The sequence below is a fragment of the Paroedura picta genome, chromosome 7, assembly GCF_049243985.1.
Source record: "Paroedura picta isolate Pp20150507F chromosome 7, Ppicta_v3.0, whole genome shotgun sequence".
Lineage (NCBI taxonomy): Eukaryota > Metazoa > Chordata > Lepidosauria > Squamata > Gekkonidae > Paroedura > Paroedura picta.
The window spans coordinates 71,531,283-71,547,980 of record NC_135375.1 but is presented as its reverse complement, the minus strand read 5'-3'; the positions used below and the strand labels follow the sequence as shown (position 1 = coordinate 71,547,980).

General features: G+C 41.4%; 1 protein-coding gene across 5 annotated transcripts in view; it reads right to left on the bottom strand.

The window, feature by feature from the left end:
- The window catches only part of APBA1 (amyloid beta precursor protein binding family A member 1), a 98,917-nt gene extending 94,914 nt beyond the window's left edge, over positions 1-4,003 (bottom strand). Inside the window, exon 1 of one of the 5 annotated variants that reach the window (XM_077344843.1) lies at positions 3,672-4,003. The gene's annotated coding sequence lies outside the window, so the exon portion shown is untranslated. Of the gene's footprint in view, positions 1-3,213; positions 3,402-3,485; positions 3,506-3,671 lie in introns of those variants that run through there. The other 4 variants (XM_077344837.1, XM_077344844.1, XM_077344841.1 and 1 more) reach the window with 4 other exon arrangements.
- Positions 4,004-16,698: the final 12,695 nt, after the last annotated feature.

Sequence of the window (16,698 nt, the reverse complement as noted above, 5' to 3'; positions counted from 1 at the left end):
CACTCAGTAGCTATGTGCCTGATGGTATTGCAGTCATGACCGTAAAAGCTCCATTACCACTTCCTGTCATCCACCAGTAAGGAAAATAAAGACCTTTCTCTCCTCCTTTGTCTGCCCCCTATGAGATACCACCAGTCGATGTTATTGTTTTTATACTGATATTTTCAGTGTTTTCAGGTGGGAATCATTCTCAGACCTCAACCTGTGGATCAATATACACATTTCAAAAGAAATATACAATTAATTGTTTAGAATGACTTGAAAATACAGACTAAAGACAATAACAAAAAAGCTTGTCCCCAACTAATATTCCAAAAATCGCAGAACCTACGTAGAACATCAGTAATCAAAAGGATGATTTCTGTAAAAAAAAGGGTGTAAGTATAAGAAATATTTTTGGTAGACAAATATATTTTAACATTTAACTGGAAAATAAGGGCAAATTAGAATGCTGTGTACTAGTCAGATTTAGAAGTCATCCTTAAATGCATCTATTTGGTTTCAATACATCCTACTTCAAGGAAGTATGCTTAGGATCTCAGTCTTAGTAAAATGTATTTTTCAAGCAACAGCATTCATTTTTGTCTTAAATTATTATGAATACACCACGAAAAAAAAAGGGGACGGTTCAAAATTATTGCAACAGAAAACCGAACCTATCCCGGGCTATTTTAAACAATTTCACAATGAATACAAATAAACATTTCTTATCTCTTCTTTTTTATATATGTATATGTATGTATATATATATGTATATATATATATGCACAACCAAATTATTATGAAGACAAAATGAATAAATAAATAAATATTTGTAATCAGAGAAAACACATTTCTGCTTTTTATAAGATACACTCTCTTCCATAGAATTCACTTCCCCTGGCAATCTTTTATAGTTCCTAACAGGCCAAACTATTAATATATTCTTTTCTAGCTTTCTAAAATGCTAGGTTTTACATCTAGCAGAAGACAAAACAACAGTCAAAATGCATTACTATTTTAAATCAAGCAAAATGCATTAGTGCAAAACCAGAACATAGCTGCAAGCCAGAGTAATTACAAAAGAGGTTCAATATTTCTGTGAACAACAGAATTCATACATACCACAACTACTGTTACTTAGAAAATTGGTTCAAACCCAAAGCTTATATGCCCTTTTAATTCAGATTGCTGTAACCTATATTCAGCCAGTTTGTGCAGCAAATACAACAGAATTCTTTCAACTTTTTTCATTGCCACAATTTATACCCTCCTCACAATTATCTTGCGAACAAGGGTAGCCTGAGAGAGAGAGAAAGTGAGAGCAGGTTGCTCAAACCATTACTTGAGTGCTATGAGGACTGAAACCAGGGTCTCTTCACATAAAACCCCAAGCGTTTTAAATGGAGTGATAAAAATACAAAAGAATCCTTCCATAATTTCATCCATATACAAGGAACAGCTTCTCTGGTCAAATTTCTGTTTGTCATTCTGTTTAGGGCACAAGGACCTATCATTTTAAAAAGTTTGCCACTATACTGTCTACTAGCTATTCATAACTGAAAAGTATAAGCAAAAATGCTCTTGAAATACATGAAAGGGGAAGCAGAACCGTAGCACAAGCATACATGGAAAATGCAAAAATGTGATATGCCTGTACTACATTCATTTTCAGGATACTATTAGCTCATATCCGTGCTTTAAAACATACTGATAACAAGCCTTTTTAGCCATGATTAATAGTTCCAAAAATATTAGTCCTCTAGAACCACATACAAAAGTATACTGTGGGAATTAAACAGCAATCAAATATCTGAGGTCACTCTCAATCACTACAAAATCCCTTGGACACAACTATGCTTATTTCCATATGCAGTCCAATCCAACTCATGGTTTACGACAAAGTAAGCCCTACTATTTTCACAGGTATGTGTGCACAGAACTGGAACCTTGCTATGTTTAGGAATGGAGATTATGTGAATCCAACCCTACACTAAGAGGAACAAAACAATGTCATCAGGTGTATAGAGACCATGAAGTCTCTGAAAGGACTTTCAGGTTTAAGAAAAAAGGCGAAATGTTCTCTCTTTTTAGTTATTGCTAAAAACTCACACAAAAGGTTAACATTACATGCACATACATATGGGTATTTCACAGCCTTTAATGATTATGACAATACATTGTATATGCACTTCGGAAAGAATGACAGGCACAGCCTGCATGCACTGCAAGAGGCTTCTCATTTCGACAGCAGTGCAGTAAACATAAGTCAGTGACTCAGATACTGTCCAGATTATTGTTAGATTGGATCTCTCAAATATATAATCAAAGGGATGTCTAAATACAAATGCATGAAACCACACTTCCATACCTTGAGGCATACCTCCAGAATGGAAATAAGCTGCATACCTCAAAGTCAGAAATGCCTGCCACATGGTCAGGTCTGGCCCAGCGCCCTACATAGAATTGGCTTGTACCTAATTAGCAGGGAGGGTAGAGCCTTTTTATCAATTTGTTGTAATGTGAACTGTTGGTTTTAAGCCCAGGCCCTCTATAAACATTCTTAGAAATTGTAACTGTTGCCAATAAACTCAGTGCATTCTTCCCAAACCACCAAGGTGGAGAAAATCAATCCGTACTTGAGTGAAACAAGGCTACCATCATAACCACCTCCACAGATCACAAATGAAAATAAAGGCCATCCAGTAATGTTTAAGTTGACAGAATGAATACTGATGCAAGCTTTAAGGAACAAAGCAGGTCAAGACACCTCTGTTACCCAGACCTGGTAGGTGCCAAAAGCAGCAGGGGTTCTCCCGGGTTTAACAAACTGCCCGGAACACGAGCCCAGGGCTGTAATATCAGGCAAGGGGCGGTCTATCACTACAGGCAGGAAGGGGACCGACAGCGCCCCCTTTAGGATGAGATTCGGCTTCGTCCCCCACCGTCCCATTTACCATGTGTACCCTTGTCGCGATGTGCCACTCCCCACCTCTGTGCCCTGAAATCCAAGCCGAATTCTGCATTAGGAGTTCCAGCAGTAACCCGGACCGCTCTAATTGGTTTCACAGGAATAATCCTTTCCGATAAACAAGCACGTCATTAACTGCCCCCGTCCCTGCATGAAGCGAGACCTTAGCGCATCAACTTGTGCGTCTGTGCCTTGCCTTCCATCCATCCGCCTCTCTTCTCGCTCAGTCTTTCAGATGACCCCACCTCCCTGCCAAAATATACCTGTCCAGCGATGCAGCCATCACACGTCCCTGCCACGGCACATTAAATTGTGAGTCCGGTAGCTTCCACTACATTTCCCCCTCCTAGTCGCAGCATCTAACCGGATGGAAGAAAAGCCTGTGGGTGCGCTGGGATGGAAAATTGGGTATAGACCCCACTCTATGCACGGCATGCAGGTTAGGCTATATACATATACACACACGCACACTGCCGCGCACGCACCCGACTGCAACACACACACACACACACGCACCCCCGCGCGCGCATCTAACCCAGGCCCTTGCGTTGAGCAAGCCGTGTGTTTCTGGCAAGCCTTTGCACCATCCATCATCCACGTCCATTGCTCCCAGCTTTCCCCCTGACGCCCTCACTCCTCCCTCGATTCACCGAGCCCGCAGCCCAGCCCAGCCCAGCCCATCCCATCCCCCTCAGCAAGAGAGGAGCCGCCTCAGGATAACCTTTTGCTTGGGGCTCGTGCGCCAGCCCCACTCACTGCGCGCAGCAGCAGCAGCAGCAGCAGCAGGTCTGACACGGGTGTGGATGGCAGCAGCTGCGCGCGTGTGGGCAGGAAACCTGGGAAGACGCTTTCACTTCAGCCGCTAGCCCGGCCTCCCGCTCCACCATCTTCCTCCTCCTCACTCCACCCGGGCTCTGCTCCGCAGCCACCCGCGGCGGCGCCTCTTCCTGCCCCCGCCTCTTACTCCTCCCTCAACCCGCCTCCGAGGCTCTCCGCGTGACTTCGGCGGGGGCAGCCGGGCCAGTTGCCGAGCTGTCTCTCTTCGGCCGCCCGCCTGTGAAGCGGAGAGGAAAAGACAGGGCCAGGGTAGGTTTCGGTGGAGGCCACCGGCTAACTAAGTGCTTTCCTCAAGGCACAAAGCAGAGCTGCTGCAGGCGTCCCCCTCTCTCTGCCCATTAGTGTCTCTGCGCCACGGTCGCCTAGGCGAGGCCAATGAATACAGTCGCTAGGAGGAGAAGGCCCGCCGCGGACCTGAGCATCATGGGGAGGCGGCACATGCAGACGAGAGCAGCAGCAGCCGCCGCCGCCGCCGCAGGCGCCTCCACAGCTCACCTAGCCCCTTCCACGTATTCAGAAAGCTTGCTGGCATGCCTTGAAAGGAGAACGGCTCTGCCTTCTGAATAACCACCACCAGTTTAGCCAAGCCGCGTTTTTCCAGCCCTTAATACATCTCTGAGATAATATGATAAAGGAAAGTGATTCTTGGAACATGACCAAAAGACACATTGTTTAGCAAATCCTAAAGCACAGGCTGCCCTATATTTTTCTGCTTAGCACCTGCATGCTATGCAGACTGTCAGCGCTGCAGCTTGTTGAATTCTTGCGTGTCTGTTGCGCTTTTCCTCCAAGGCACAGTAGATTTAAACATTTAATGATGAGTTGCAAGTAAGATATGTGAATTCACCCACTTTTATAAGTGTTATCATCCAAAAGGTCATAATTAAAATAAGAGAACCATTTCCAAAAGTAGCCCAAGATAACAAAACAAGCTAACCAGGTGCCACTCTTCAAAGCAGTTTACCAGGAACAGAAAGAATATTTAGTCATGCAACTTGACATACTCATGACAATCCTCATTAGTTTTAAAAATAAAATTAAAGGTTAACAAGGACCACATAGGATGGTTTGTTGCATGTCAAATGCAAAAGAGATCCCCCATTCTTGTGTGTAGTATCTTTGTTTTTTGTAATTTGCAAGCATTATTTCTTTCCAGTCAACATTCTGGGCAAACCATTAATGTATCCTGATTAAAATTTGGTAATGCAATCTGAGGCTGAATAAAGTTGCTGCAGGAACAGAAATCCACCAATTGTTCATCCCAGATCTATACACTGCCCAGAAAATAAAAACAATAACTCAAACTCTGTGAATTTACTTAGACTGCTATCTAAGGTAATCCCTCTGCAAAAGGCTCCAATCCAGGGGAGGGGGGAGTACAACTAACCTGCCCCATTGAAGTTTTCTAGGTCAGCTATTCCAGCCCATATTAGAAGTTTTCATTCATTCTCAAATCTATTAATTTAAAACACAATTTAAGATGTAGATGTTGTAAAGTGTTTTTTTTAAATTGGAACAGGGATAAAAAGAAAATTGGATACTTTCAATCATCAGCGTTAAAAGGATTTTGCAATCTTCATTTAGAGATGATGGCAGAGGTAAAATATTGCTAGATACCTTATTTGATAAATTATTATCCATAATTTGAACAATTAACCCAGTTTTATTGCTTGTCCTCAAGTTTAACAGCATAACATTTTAAAGACATTTCACAAATGACAGCGGATTCATCACAGCTATACAAAGCAAACCCCTGGGAAATGAAATGCTCTGGTCTGAGATGGGGGGAGGGGAATGCGCACACACGCAATAAATATATATAGAGGGAAAGCATATGGATGCTACTTCACAGAAACAGGGTTTTATTTTAAAGGTCAGAAAGCTCAAGAGCTGCCAAAGATAGAAATGAATGCTTATGCCATCTAAAAGAAAGAAACACCAGTTTTTAAATGTCATAAAGCATTAATCTATAGCGGTTTGTAAAATATTTAGTGTGTGGGAAGGCTTTGGAAAATGTTCCTTGTCAAAGACAATCCATTAGAATTTCAGAACCAATGAAATATTTCATCCATTCATCAACAAAGCAGAAATTACCGTATTTGCCGGCATATAAGATGACTGGGCGTATAAGACGACCCCCCAACATTTCCACTCAAAATATAGAATTTGTTACATTACATTACAGTATTGAAATGCACCTGGCGTATAGGACGCCCCCCCCCCACTTGGAGGCATGTTTTTCAGGGGGGGAAAGTAGTCTTATACGCCAGAAAATACTGTATTTTAAGCAATTCTTCATAGTGTAACAAGACTCTACTATATCAGTGTTAACAGTGTATTAACAGTGTTTGTTACTCTAAGGTGGACTTTAGAAATTAAAATGTGATTGGTAGACTTGTACACTTATGCCCATATCCCTTTTATTTTTGTTTCATTGCACAGAGTGAGCACATATGCTTAAATAATGTATGAAGCCTAAGAATGAGAGACCTTAGAAGAAAGGTTTTCATCCTTGCCTTCACAGGCTATCCAAGTTTGAATTTTTGCTGAAACGGAAATTACACCTTTCCCTGACTACATACAAGTAGTCAGTAGACTACACACAGTTTCCCTGAGTACACAATGACCCACTTATGTGTTTAATTAATGGACATAGAAGGGGAATGAGCAGAAGCACGCTGGTCTTACTCCCAACCTAAGCAAGACTCCTGGTTTATAAGTATGGCAGTTACTTGCTGAGGGACTGTAGCATATAGTCTCTTGCTGTGATCAGGAACTTTCTAAAAAGCTGCATTCTTGAGCATGCAGATGGAGTTTGTTCTGTGCACAGGTACTGTATTGACAAGCCAAAGTAGGTGGGAAGCAGCCAGCACACATCTTCCCATTGTATTAATGCTGATTCTGTGTTCATATAGGTCAGGTATGTCCTGAAGGTTACTGTGGATACACATTGCCAGATTGGCTGGAACAAGGTAGGAAGCCATGTTCTAGATTAAGATGGAGGAAAGCATTTTTCACAATTGAATTCAATTATTTTTGTAGCAGGCATGCTGGATCACATATAACCCCTAGACACTTAACTGAGTTAGTGAGATTCAACTGAACCTCAACAAATGTGGGAAGCACAATATCCTCCAAGACCTTACATTTCCAGACCAGCATCAACTCCGTCACAACAGGGATATACTGGCAAACAGTTACAGCAGTATTAGGTGTTCTGGACAAAGAAATACAGAGTTAGGTTTGTGTATATTGATGATACTCAACTCCAAAATGACAAATTCTGTCTTCCAAGGGCTATAAGGTAAAGGTATCCCCTGTGCAAGCACCGAGTCATGTCTGACCCTTCGGGTGACGCCCTCTAGCGTTTTCATGGCAGACTCAATACAGGGTGGTTTGCCATTCCCCTCCCCAATCATTACCGTTTTACCCCCCAGCAAGCTAGGTACTCCAAGGGCTATACATAAGGATTAAAGAGCTGAGCCTTGTAGAAGCCCACAGGACAAATCTCATGCTAATAACAACTGGTCTCCAGTAGCAATCCTACTGATACACAATATTAATTTAAACAATTTCAAAGCACATCCCCTAATGCCTACTTCTACTTTTACCACAAAATATCTCAACAGAATGTCATGGTCAAAGGCTGCTGATAAATTCAATAACAATGACAACACACTGCATAAATTCAAACAAAGATGATCAAATAAAATCAGCAATATCAACTACATCCCATAGCCTAGTTTGAAACCCAAACCTGGGTTTGCTCTGTTGCTATGCTCACAATTACCTCACCAAGAAAATATCGGGGCCACTTCATTTTTAAAGTGATGGATCAACAGCCATTGGCAGAGAAGCTCTGACTTTTTTGCCTCTATGTTCACTATGAAAAAATATGGGACATGAACCCATGCCAGAACTCACATTTTTTGGAAGGGAGCCTGAAGAACTGAGCCATATTGAGGTGACCAGATATAAAATTCTAGACCTACTGGGGAAATTAAAATCCAGGTCCTTATGGCATATACCAGAGAGTACTTAAGTAGATAATTTATCTAGTAACCTATCACTAAATTCAATTGCTGTATCAGAAGACTGCAAAGTAGCAAATGTAAAATCAGCTTTTAAATTGGGATCCAGAGGGGAAACAAGGCCAGTCAGCTTGATATTTGTCCCTGGCAATTAGTATAAACTGTAATCAAAGATGGAATTGTTAGGCACAGTGGGACAAAGCCTGCAGAGGGAAAATCAACATGGCTTGTACAAAGAGAAGTTCTGCCTCACCAGCCTTTTGGAGTTCTTTGAGAAAGTGAACAAACATATAGATAACAGTAACCCGCTAGACATTATATACCTAGTCTTTCAAAAGGCTTTTAAAAACATTTTTAATTTCAATTTTGATTTATATACCAACAAATATAAAACATATATATTTGTATTCAAAATCATACATTTAAATAGGACTGACTTACATTTTTAATATTTACTTGTAATTAAATAACTTTAATCTGCTTTATCAATTTTGCTTCATATATGATAGTATTTTATTATGAAACATATATTAACTAAAAAAAAATCTCTATTTAATTTGTTCATGATTCATGATTCCCAGCTTTATATTAGAAAAAGACTACATTTTTCATGAAATTTTTCATGAAATTCCAAAGTTGGTCTATTATGTATAAAATATGTTAATTTAGCCATTATCACGTGAACTAATAATGAACTGTTTACTAGGATTTTATTTTTCCTTGTTTATCTAACATATTCTCATCAGTTATATATTTGATCTTTTTATCGTACTGTTATGCTCCATAAACTCTAGAGCACCCCTCTGTCTGCTATTTAATTAGTTGGAGGAAATTACATAATTATTTGGAGCTCGCCAGTTTAGAAGCCGCCCTTAACCACTACACCAAGTTGGTGTAGTGTATAATGGAGATTATATTGGGCAACCATATAATATTCCTGACATTCATAAGGCTTTTGACAAGTTACCTCACCAAAGAGTTCTCAGTAAACTTAATAGTCATGGGATAGAGCAGGGGTAGTCAAACTGCGGCCCTCCAGATGTCCATGGACTGCAATTCCCGGAAGCCCCTGCCAGCGAAGGGGCTTCTGGGAATTGCAGTCCATGGACATCTGGAGGGCCGCAGTTTGACTACCCCTGGGATAGAGCATTCAAAATTGGTTAAATTACAGGAAGCAAACAGTGAAAATCAGTGAACAGTTCTCACAATGGGAGGGGCGGAGTAAGCAGTGGGGTCCCACAAGGATCATTATTGGTACTAGTACTATTTAAGTCATTCATCAAAGACCTGGAACTAGGGGGGAGTAGTGGAGTGACCAAGTTTGGAGATGACACCAAATTATTCAGGAAGGTGAAAAACAAGGCTGACTGAAGCGCTCCAGGAGGAACTCTACAAACTGGATGAATGGGCAGCAATGTGGAAAATGAAGTTCATTGTTGCTAACTGTAAGGTGATGCACCTTTGGACAAAAAAAAAATCCTATTTTTAAGTATAAGCTAATTGTTTCTGAACTTGCTAAGAGGAAGCAGATCTTGAGGTTGTAATGGATAGCTCAATTAAAGCATCAATCCAGTGTGCTGCAGCAGTGAAAAAGGAAAACACTATGTTAGGGATTATTAGGAAAAGGATTTAAAATAAAACGGCTGATATTGTACTACCCCTGTAGAGATCTATGGTGCAGGCTCATTTAGAATACTGTGTACAGTTCTGGTCACCGTATCTCCAAAACATCTTGGATATTGCAAATAAGAGAGTAATGTGATGAACTATGTGAAGACTCCCAAGAGAAAGGGATTCCGACGATGGTTTTAGACCAGTTAATGACTAATGTGTTTTAATTCATACTGGTTTTAAATTGCTGTACACCGCCCCAAGATGCCTGGACAAGAGGCAGGGTCCAAGTAAAAGTAAAGGGATATTATAGAGCTGGATAAAGTACAGAGGCGGAAAACTAAGATGATTAGGGTGTTAGAGCACCTTCCCTATGCGGAAAGCAGAAGAGTCTGGGATTTTTCAGTTTAGAAATGAGATGATTCAGGGGGGACATGATAGAGGTTTATAAAATTATACATGGGATGGAGAGAGTTGGCAAAATGTAATCCCCCCCCACACACACACACAATACTAGAACTGGAGGTTATCCAATGAAACTGATGGGCAGTAGGTTCAGGACAGATAAAAAGAAATACTACTTTACAGAAAAAGTGATTGTAGTGATAACTATGGGAATAAACAACTTTCAAGGGGGAGTAGATAGATTTATGGAGGATGTGTATCAAGAGCAACTAATCATGGTGACTGAGGGGAACCTCCACATTCAGAAGCAGTAAGCCTCTGAATTCCAGAGGCAGGTGGAAACATAAGTGGAAAGGTCTTGGCCCCTTTGTCTAGAGGAACTGATTGACTGCTGTGTGAGACAGGATGCTGGATTAGATGGACCATTAGTCTCATCCAGCAGGACTCTTCTTAATCTGTTTACTGGCTGAAGAAGGAAGCTGTGTGTCAGTGATTTTTCCTGTAATAGACATCAAGCAGACTAATAGTCTGCTCATTACAAGATTTTAGTCACCAGAAGACACAAAGCTCAAGAGTATAAATGGCAATCTTTAACGACACTCAGGAACCTGCCTATGTTAACAGTTCATAGTTGTGTGTTGGTTAAAGACCCTGAAGGTTTCCTGGGGACCTAATGTGAGATAATGGAGTAGCCACTATATAGAATTGACTCATCAGTTTCTGTTGTATATCTGTAAATAAAGCAAGTATTGCAAAAATACTCTTCTCTACTAATTTCTTCTCCAAAGGGCAAACAGCAGTTCTCAGATGACACTAGTTCTAAAACTTCTTACCACTCAAAGTAGTAAGCACAACAGTGTTCTTGCCTATCTGCTAATTTCCATTCATTTACCTTTATAGGAAATAACACTGCCAGTTTAAAAGATATCTCTGTAACCATGAGGACTGGAGTTTTATTTTACAGCAAAAATAACAGCAGAGATTCTCAGGCCCTACATAAATATGCATCAGAAGCTGGAGGATAGTTATGTCATTCAACTCTAGGGATAGTCATGAACAGGCTCACAAAATAAAGTTCCTTGTGAATTTTGGCTGGCTTGTCATTCACAAAACAATGTTTGTGGAAGGGTGCCTGGCATGAGCATTTCATGAACTTTGGTGCTGTTCATGGCAGTATGTGAATGATTACATTTCCAGTCTGTCTCTGTTCAATTAAACTTGTTACAAAACTCCAAGGCACAGAGGGTGGGCTGAATTCTCCAGCTTTGGAAACACTAATAGGAGCCCTCCAACGTTTATCAGGTACTGCTAGCTACCAATAACAGACTTCCCATTCTGCTTTATGGGATCAGAATGCTATTAATACACTCACCTTAGCTCCATGGCCTCTCCTCTCTCAGCTGTCCACAGGTATACAGAGAGGCAGGGAACTTGTTAAAAATGGAGTCGGAGAGCACATTTCCTCATGATTGGAAACTCCTTTTCCCTGCTGTAGTTTTGATGTTATGTGGACTCAGGGCTGTGAGCCATGCTTTCGTTCTCTGATCATGCCAAACAGAGGGGCTTAGCTGGTGGATTCCTGAGCTGAGGATCCATATTTTGATTGTGATTCTTCTCCCCTGCTCTGGTTTGGGGGATGTTAGATGGATTGAGGGCTATGAGCCACACTGTCTCTCTGTTTGTGCAAAGCAGAGGATCTTAGCTAGTTGGTTCCTTGGCTGAAGACCTGCATTTTATACCCTCTCATCCTTCCTGATTGTGAACCAATCGCTCATTTTATTTATTTATATTTTTATAGACCGCCACTCCCTGGCTGAGCTAGCTTGAAGTGGTTTACAATAAAACACTGATAAAAATAAATCCCCAGGCAACATAATCCATCTAAACCCTTCCTCAGTTCAGTACTCTATACCCACTTCCAGGCTATCACAGGAGAGGGGGACTATCTGCCCTAGATGTTCAGGGTGATCAGAGGAGGGACCCTTGATCCTCCACACCCCGGTTTCAACTCAATACCTGATTAATAATCATAAAAAGAACCAGAAATTGTTCTAATTCTTTTGACACATGCATACGTATGCACACCAAAGTATCTTGCTTTGAAGCGGCAGGAGTGTAACTGTGCTGGGTGGAAAACACTGGTATATCTTATGATGAGACTAGCTTCAAAGCCTGTTCCTAAGAACGGGCCTTGAAAGGGCACCCTCCCCTGGCCAGGCAGCTTAAGGTGGCTTTGGACTGTAGCTCTCAGCTGTATCAACGGGCGGGTGGGGGCTAGCCAGCTCATTAGCAGGGCCACGACAAAGCTCCTTAGCAGGCAGTCAGCAGGGTGGGAGGCCCTGCTTAGCAGGCCCAGAGACCCCCGTTAGCAAGCCCTCCACCACGACCCTTTGCCCAGGGCCTTTTCTCCTTACCTGTTGCTGACTCCAGGCACTGAGGCGCATCTGAGAGCAAAGAGGCTAGAGTCCAGGGATGGAGGGCAGGAGCTGCAGGGGCAGGGCCAATCACAGTGCAGCCAACTTGGACAGCCGGACATGTCCCACCCCCAGGCTGTTTCACAAATATATAGAGGAACCATGGATAAGGATATGAACAGCGCAATGGTAATTTATAGGTAAAATATATTCATAATTTACATCTCAAATTGTTGCTTTACTGCAATTTAACTTTAAAATAAGAGGATTTTTATACACTTTCCCCCCTCTCATACTGGTATCTTAAACATTGACCCTAAAATACTGAAGAATCTTGAAATTTAATAATAAAAATCTACTTGTTCATCAGCAGTGTTTCATAGAAGAAGAAGAAGAGTTGGTTCTTATATGCTGCTTTTCTCTACCCAAAGGAGTCTCAAAGCGGCTTACGTTCACCTTCCTTTTCCTCTCCTCACAATATAACTTCTGATCATCCTCAGGATCTTCTTATACATGCCAAACTTTAGAGACAAAAAGGAGAAGAGGACCAATAGCCAATACATGCTGAAAATAACTGAATTTTATCAGGTGGATAGGTATCTTTATATTCAGGTGCCAATTAATGACCTGCAAATTGAGCTTAATGCTGTATGATTTTACAGGCAAGGTGAACAATTAGGAAATACTCCCCACATTATCAGAAGTTTCCTAAAAATCCTCTGCTGTAATGCCATTTTTTAATTTCTTACTCAGACTTGTAATATCTGAGTGGCATGCAAAATGAAATGGACTCAGCCCAACAGTAATAATTATTTCCAGCACAATGCTGAAAAGAGGCCAATAGCCTCTACCCTGTATGACTGCTATCAATCTGAAACATATGGAGCTTTCAACACTGAAACCCTAGTGCTATGGCTTCAGCATTTTCCTGACAGCTGTCATTCAAGAGACAAAAGTGAAGTATACAATGCCTATGCTGTACACAAAGGGAGACTATGGTTGTTCCTGAGATGGTTCACTCCTGAAGTATATATGCAAACCAGCTTTGTGTTCAGTACAGCTCGGTCCCGTGGAAATTGCTTCAATCCATGCTTAGTATTTAAGTCAAGAATTTATTACCCTGGTTAACTGAACATCTGTGTTAACAGTTGCATCAATGCCTACTTTATACATACTTTTCTCTTTTTATTAGTTCCTGCATTTGAAGTTTTTTTCTATTGTTTTTGAACTAAAAAAACAACAACAACACTAGTGAAAACCAAAATGCTTGTTCAACAAAGGGGAGAGGAAACCTGACTAAGATATAGCCAAATGGAAGACAGATTCTACAAGAAAATATTTATTAAAAACTGCCCATATTTAGCAAAAGAGCTCCTAATTTTACACTTTAATACATTGTCCTTTTGTCCAGAATATTTGGCCACTAAAAATGATGTAACATAAACACCCATCTTAACACCGCCCATGGTGCCGCGGGCGCCATGGACTAAATAAAAGGGTAAGGGGTTCTGGGGCGGGATGTGTCCAGGATGAGGAAGGGTCCGGATTGGGACCAATCGGTCCCTCTGATTCCCAGCCCCAGCAACTGTGAGCCGCGCGCAGCGTGGCTCGCAGTTGCTCCTTTGCTGCCGGCCTGACGCGGCTTGCAGTTGCTCCTTTGCTGCTGGCCTGACACCCACAAGGGAGCTCCCGGCAGCCGCGCACAGCGCGGCTGCCAGGGGCTCCCTGCCCAGCGGCCTGATGCGGCGAAGCGCCTCTTGCCATGTCAGGCCGCCGCCCGAGGGAGTCCCCGGCAGTCGCGCGGAGCGCGGCTGCCGGGGGCTCCCTTGCCTAGCGAGGAAGAGAATGGCTGTCCCGCCGCCAGCTCCGGATAGGCTGTGCCGCCGCCACCACCCCGCTGCCAGCTCCGGGTAGGCTGCACCACCGCCGCCGCTGCCGGGGGGGGGGAAGGACGACCCGCCTCCGCCTCATGCAGCGCCCCACAACCCCCCAAGAGTCCACCCCCTCGCCCCGTGCCCTTTGACAGCTGCCCCCTCACCGTCCAAACCCCTGCTAGCGCCCGCTGCATTCCAAGAGCAGCGGGCTTATTTACTAGTATACCAATACTCCATTAAAAAAGAATGTACTAAGTGAAAAAATCATTCTTCTGATGATTGGTATCACCACCACAAAACTTTACTGACTAAATCTGGAACACATCTGCAAGGGATAAGGAGAATTCCAGAAGTAGTCTTTACAACAGTTTCATACTTTTAATATGTGCAAAAAAATTAATTAACCTGCAGTATAAAGTCTCTGGGAAAAATCAAGGTGCACATTGTGGGCAGAATGGAACAGTTTGACTGCTGTCATCCACTTATACCATGACAAGCTAGGTCAATATTTAAGCAGGATGTTTTATCTCTATATAAAATTCAGAATAGTATTTGAATGCTGTCATGATATGAAGCATATAAATAAGTGGAAACAGCATTGTTAGGAAGTTACAGTACAATCATGAATTATTTTAATGTAGCTATATTAAAATTAAATCACATCAGCATTATAGACCAATGAGATGATACAGAAGAATGCATTTTATTGCAGCAAAACATGTAATGTGAACTTTGAGAATGGCAAACCCAAACTCAAACCTTTGAACAAGATCATTATTATGGCATAATGCACATGTATTTAGTTATGAACTCACTGCACCAGGTGAACAGTTTGTACAAAGGACCACTGTATCACAAACATTTATACTTTATGCACTAGTACAATCTGCCTTTCACAGAATTTGATACTAATGCCAATAGTAATCTTTGGTGTTTGACATTAGGAAATTAGCTATCCATGTCCTTTCTTAGCAGTAAAATCTAAAGCTCCCAAGCTTGAGGCCAGAGCAAAGGAACTGAATGCAATAGAATTGTATCTTATATTATGCCAGAAGTCCTAACTTTGAATGTTATCTGCAAGGAAGTAATTTCCCAAAGGACATGCATATCTGATTTAAAACAGGCTGCTTGCAGCAAAGTGTGTGTCAGTGTTTCATATATCTTGAGCAGTGTGATTTGTTAAGTGTAACTTCCACCACAAACACTAGCAGAGAGCAATAACAAAGCACATGGTGAGCAAAGTATTGCACTGATTAAGTGGCTGCTCTTTATCATATACTAGTCAGCTGTCTGTGTGATAAAGTGATTGATAATTAGTAAACAAGTTATAAAGTTTTATCATGAGCAAAAGTTGCAAATTTGCATGCTACACAAGCTTTCAAATGTGACCTGGCTACTGCAAAATTTGGCTGTTTTTGCTCTTCAGTCAATAAATATTCCAGTGGACTAAAAACCATGAGCCTAATGCAATACCAGGCAGGAAGTGGTCAAATATGCATAGGACAGACATTTTAATTGATACCATCTCTGAAAACGAGTTGGCACTTTTCTTCCATGATCTCTTTTTGGCAGATAGTACCTGATCTTGGGAGGGTTTTCAGTTTAGCATCGCAATTACTTTGGCTGAAGCTCAAGTTTCTAAGAACACGGAGAAGTTCATAACAGGTTCTTGGGTCAAAGTATGAGGAACCTTTCTTCAAGATATAGCTCTAGTCACCACTCTACACTTCATCCACAGAACTCTGTATCATCTTCTCGTAACTGATGCTCTTCAGCTGATGGTACTCCAAAGAGCAAATTAGTGAGACAGACTCATTAACTGCCCTATGCTATGGTTTTAACATACAGTATTTTTTAAAAAAAGAAATATGTAGGCTTAGCTCTTAACTACCACTAGCACAGGGCTTCTCGATTCCTGCTATTTGCGCTTCCGAAAAAAACGTTCGTAATGGCCAATGAGCCCGTAATAGGGTAGTATGGGGAGGCAGTTGTAAAAGGACGGGAAATGACAACCTGGGACCTTACCTTGGGAGACCAGAAATGTGCTTTTGGCTCAAAGTCAATGTAACATCACAGCAAATGTACAAAAACAACTAGAATGAGGAGGTACTTAGCCACCTCTAGATAATGTCTATAGAAAAGTAGTCCAGTTTTATCTCAAATTCTTGCCAAATAAGTTAGAATGATAGTTGCGATTCACAAGTTACTACATTGATTTCACTTGGAGAGATCTGACAATATGGTTGTAAGATTTTGAATTGTTCATTCATGAATCACATGTTCAGAGAATCAACTTTTTACTAAATTGAAATCATTTTTATTAATGTGTGGCAGATCATTCATTTTCCATTAATCACTGCATATTGCAACATGAAAATGCTGAAGGACAACTTCTTAGCACCTTCTGAGTCTTGGAAAAGTGACAATTGCTCTGTCTGGATTTAATTTTTGATGCTACACATATTTTTACTGTACAACAGACAGCCATAGGCATATATTATTTGGACACCATTTTGCAATGCATAAAGAATCCACTATTTAGATGAAAAAGACAGAACATGTTTACACACCAATAC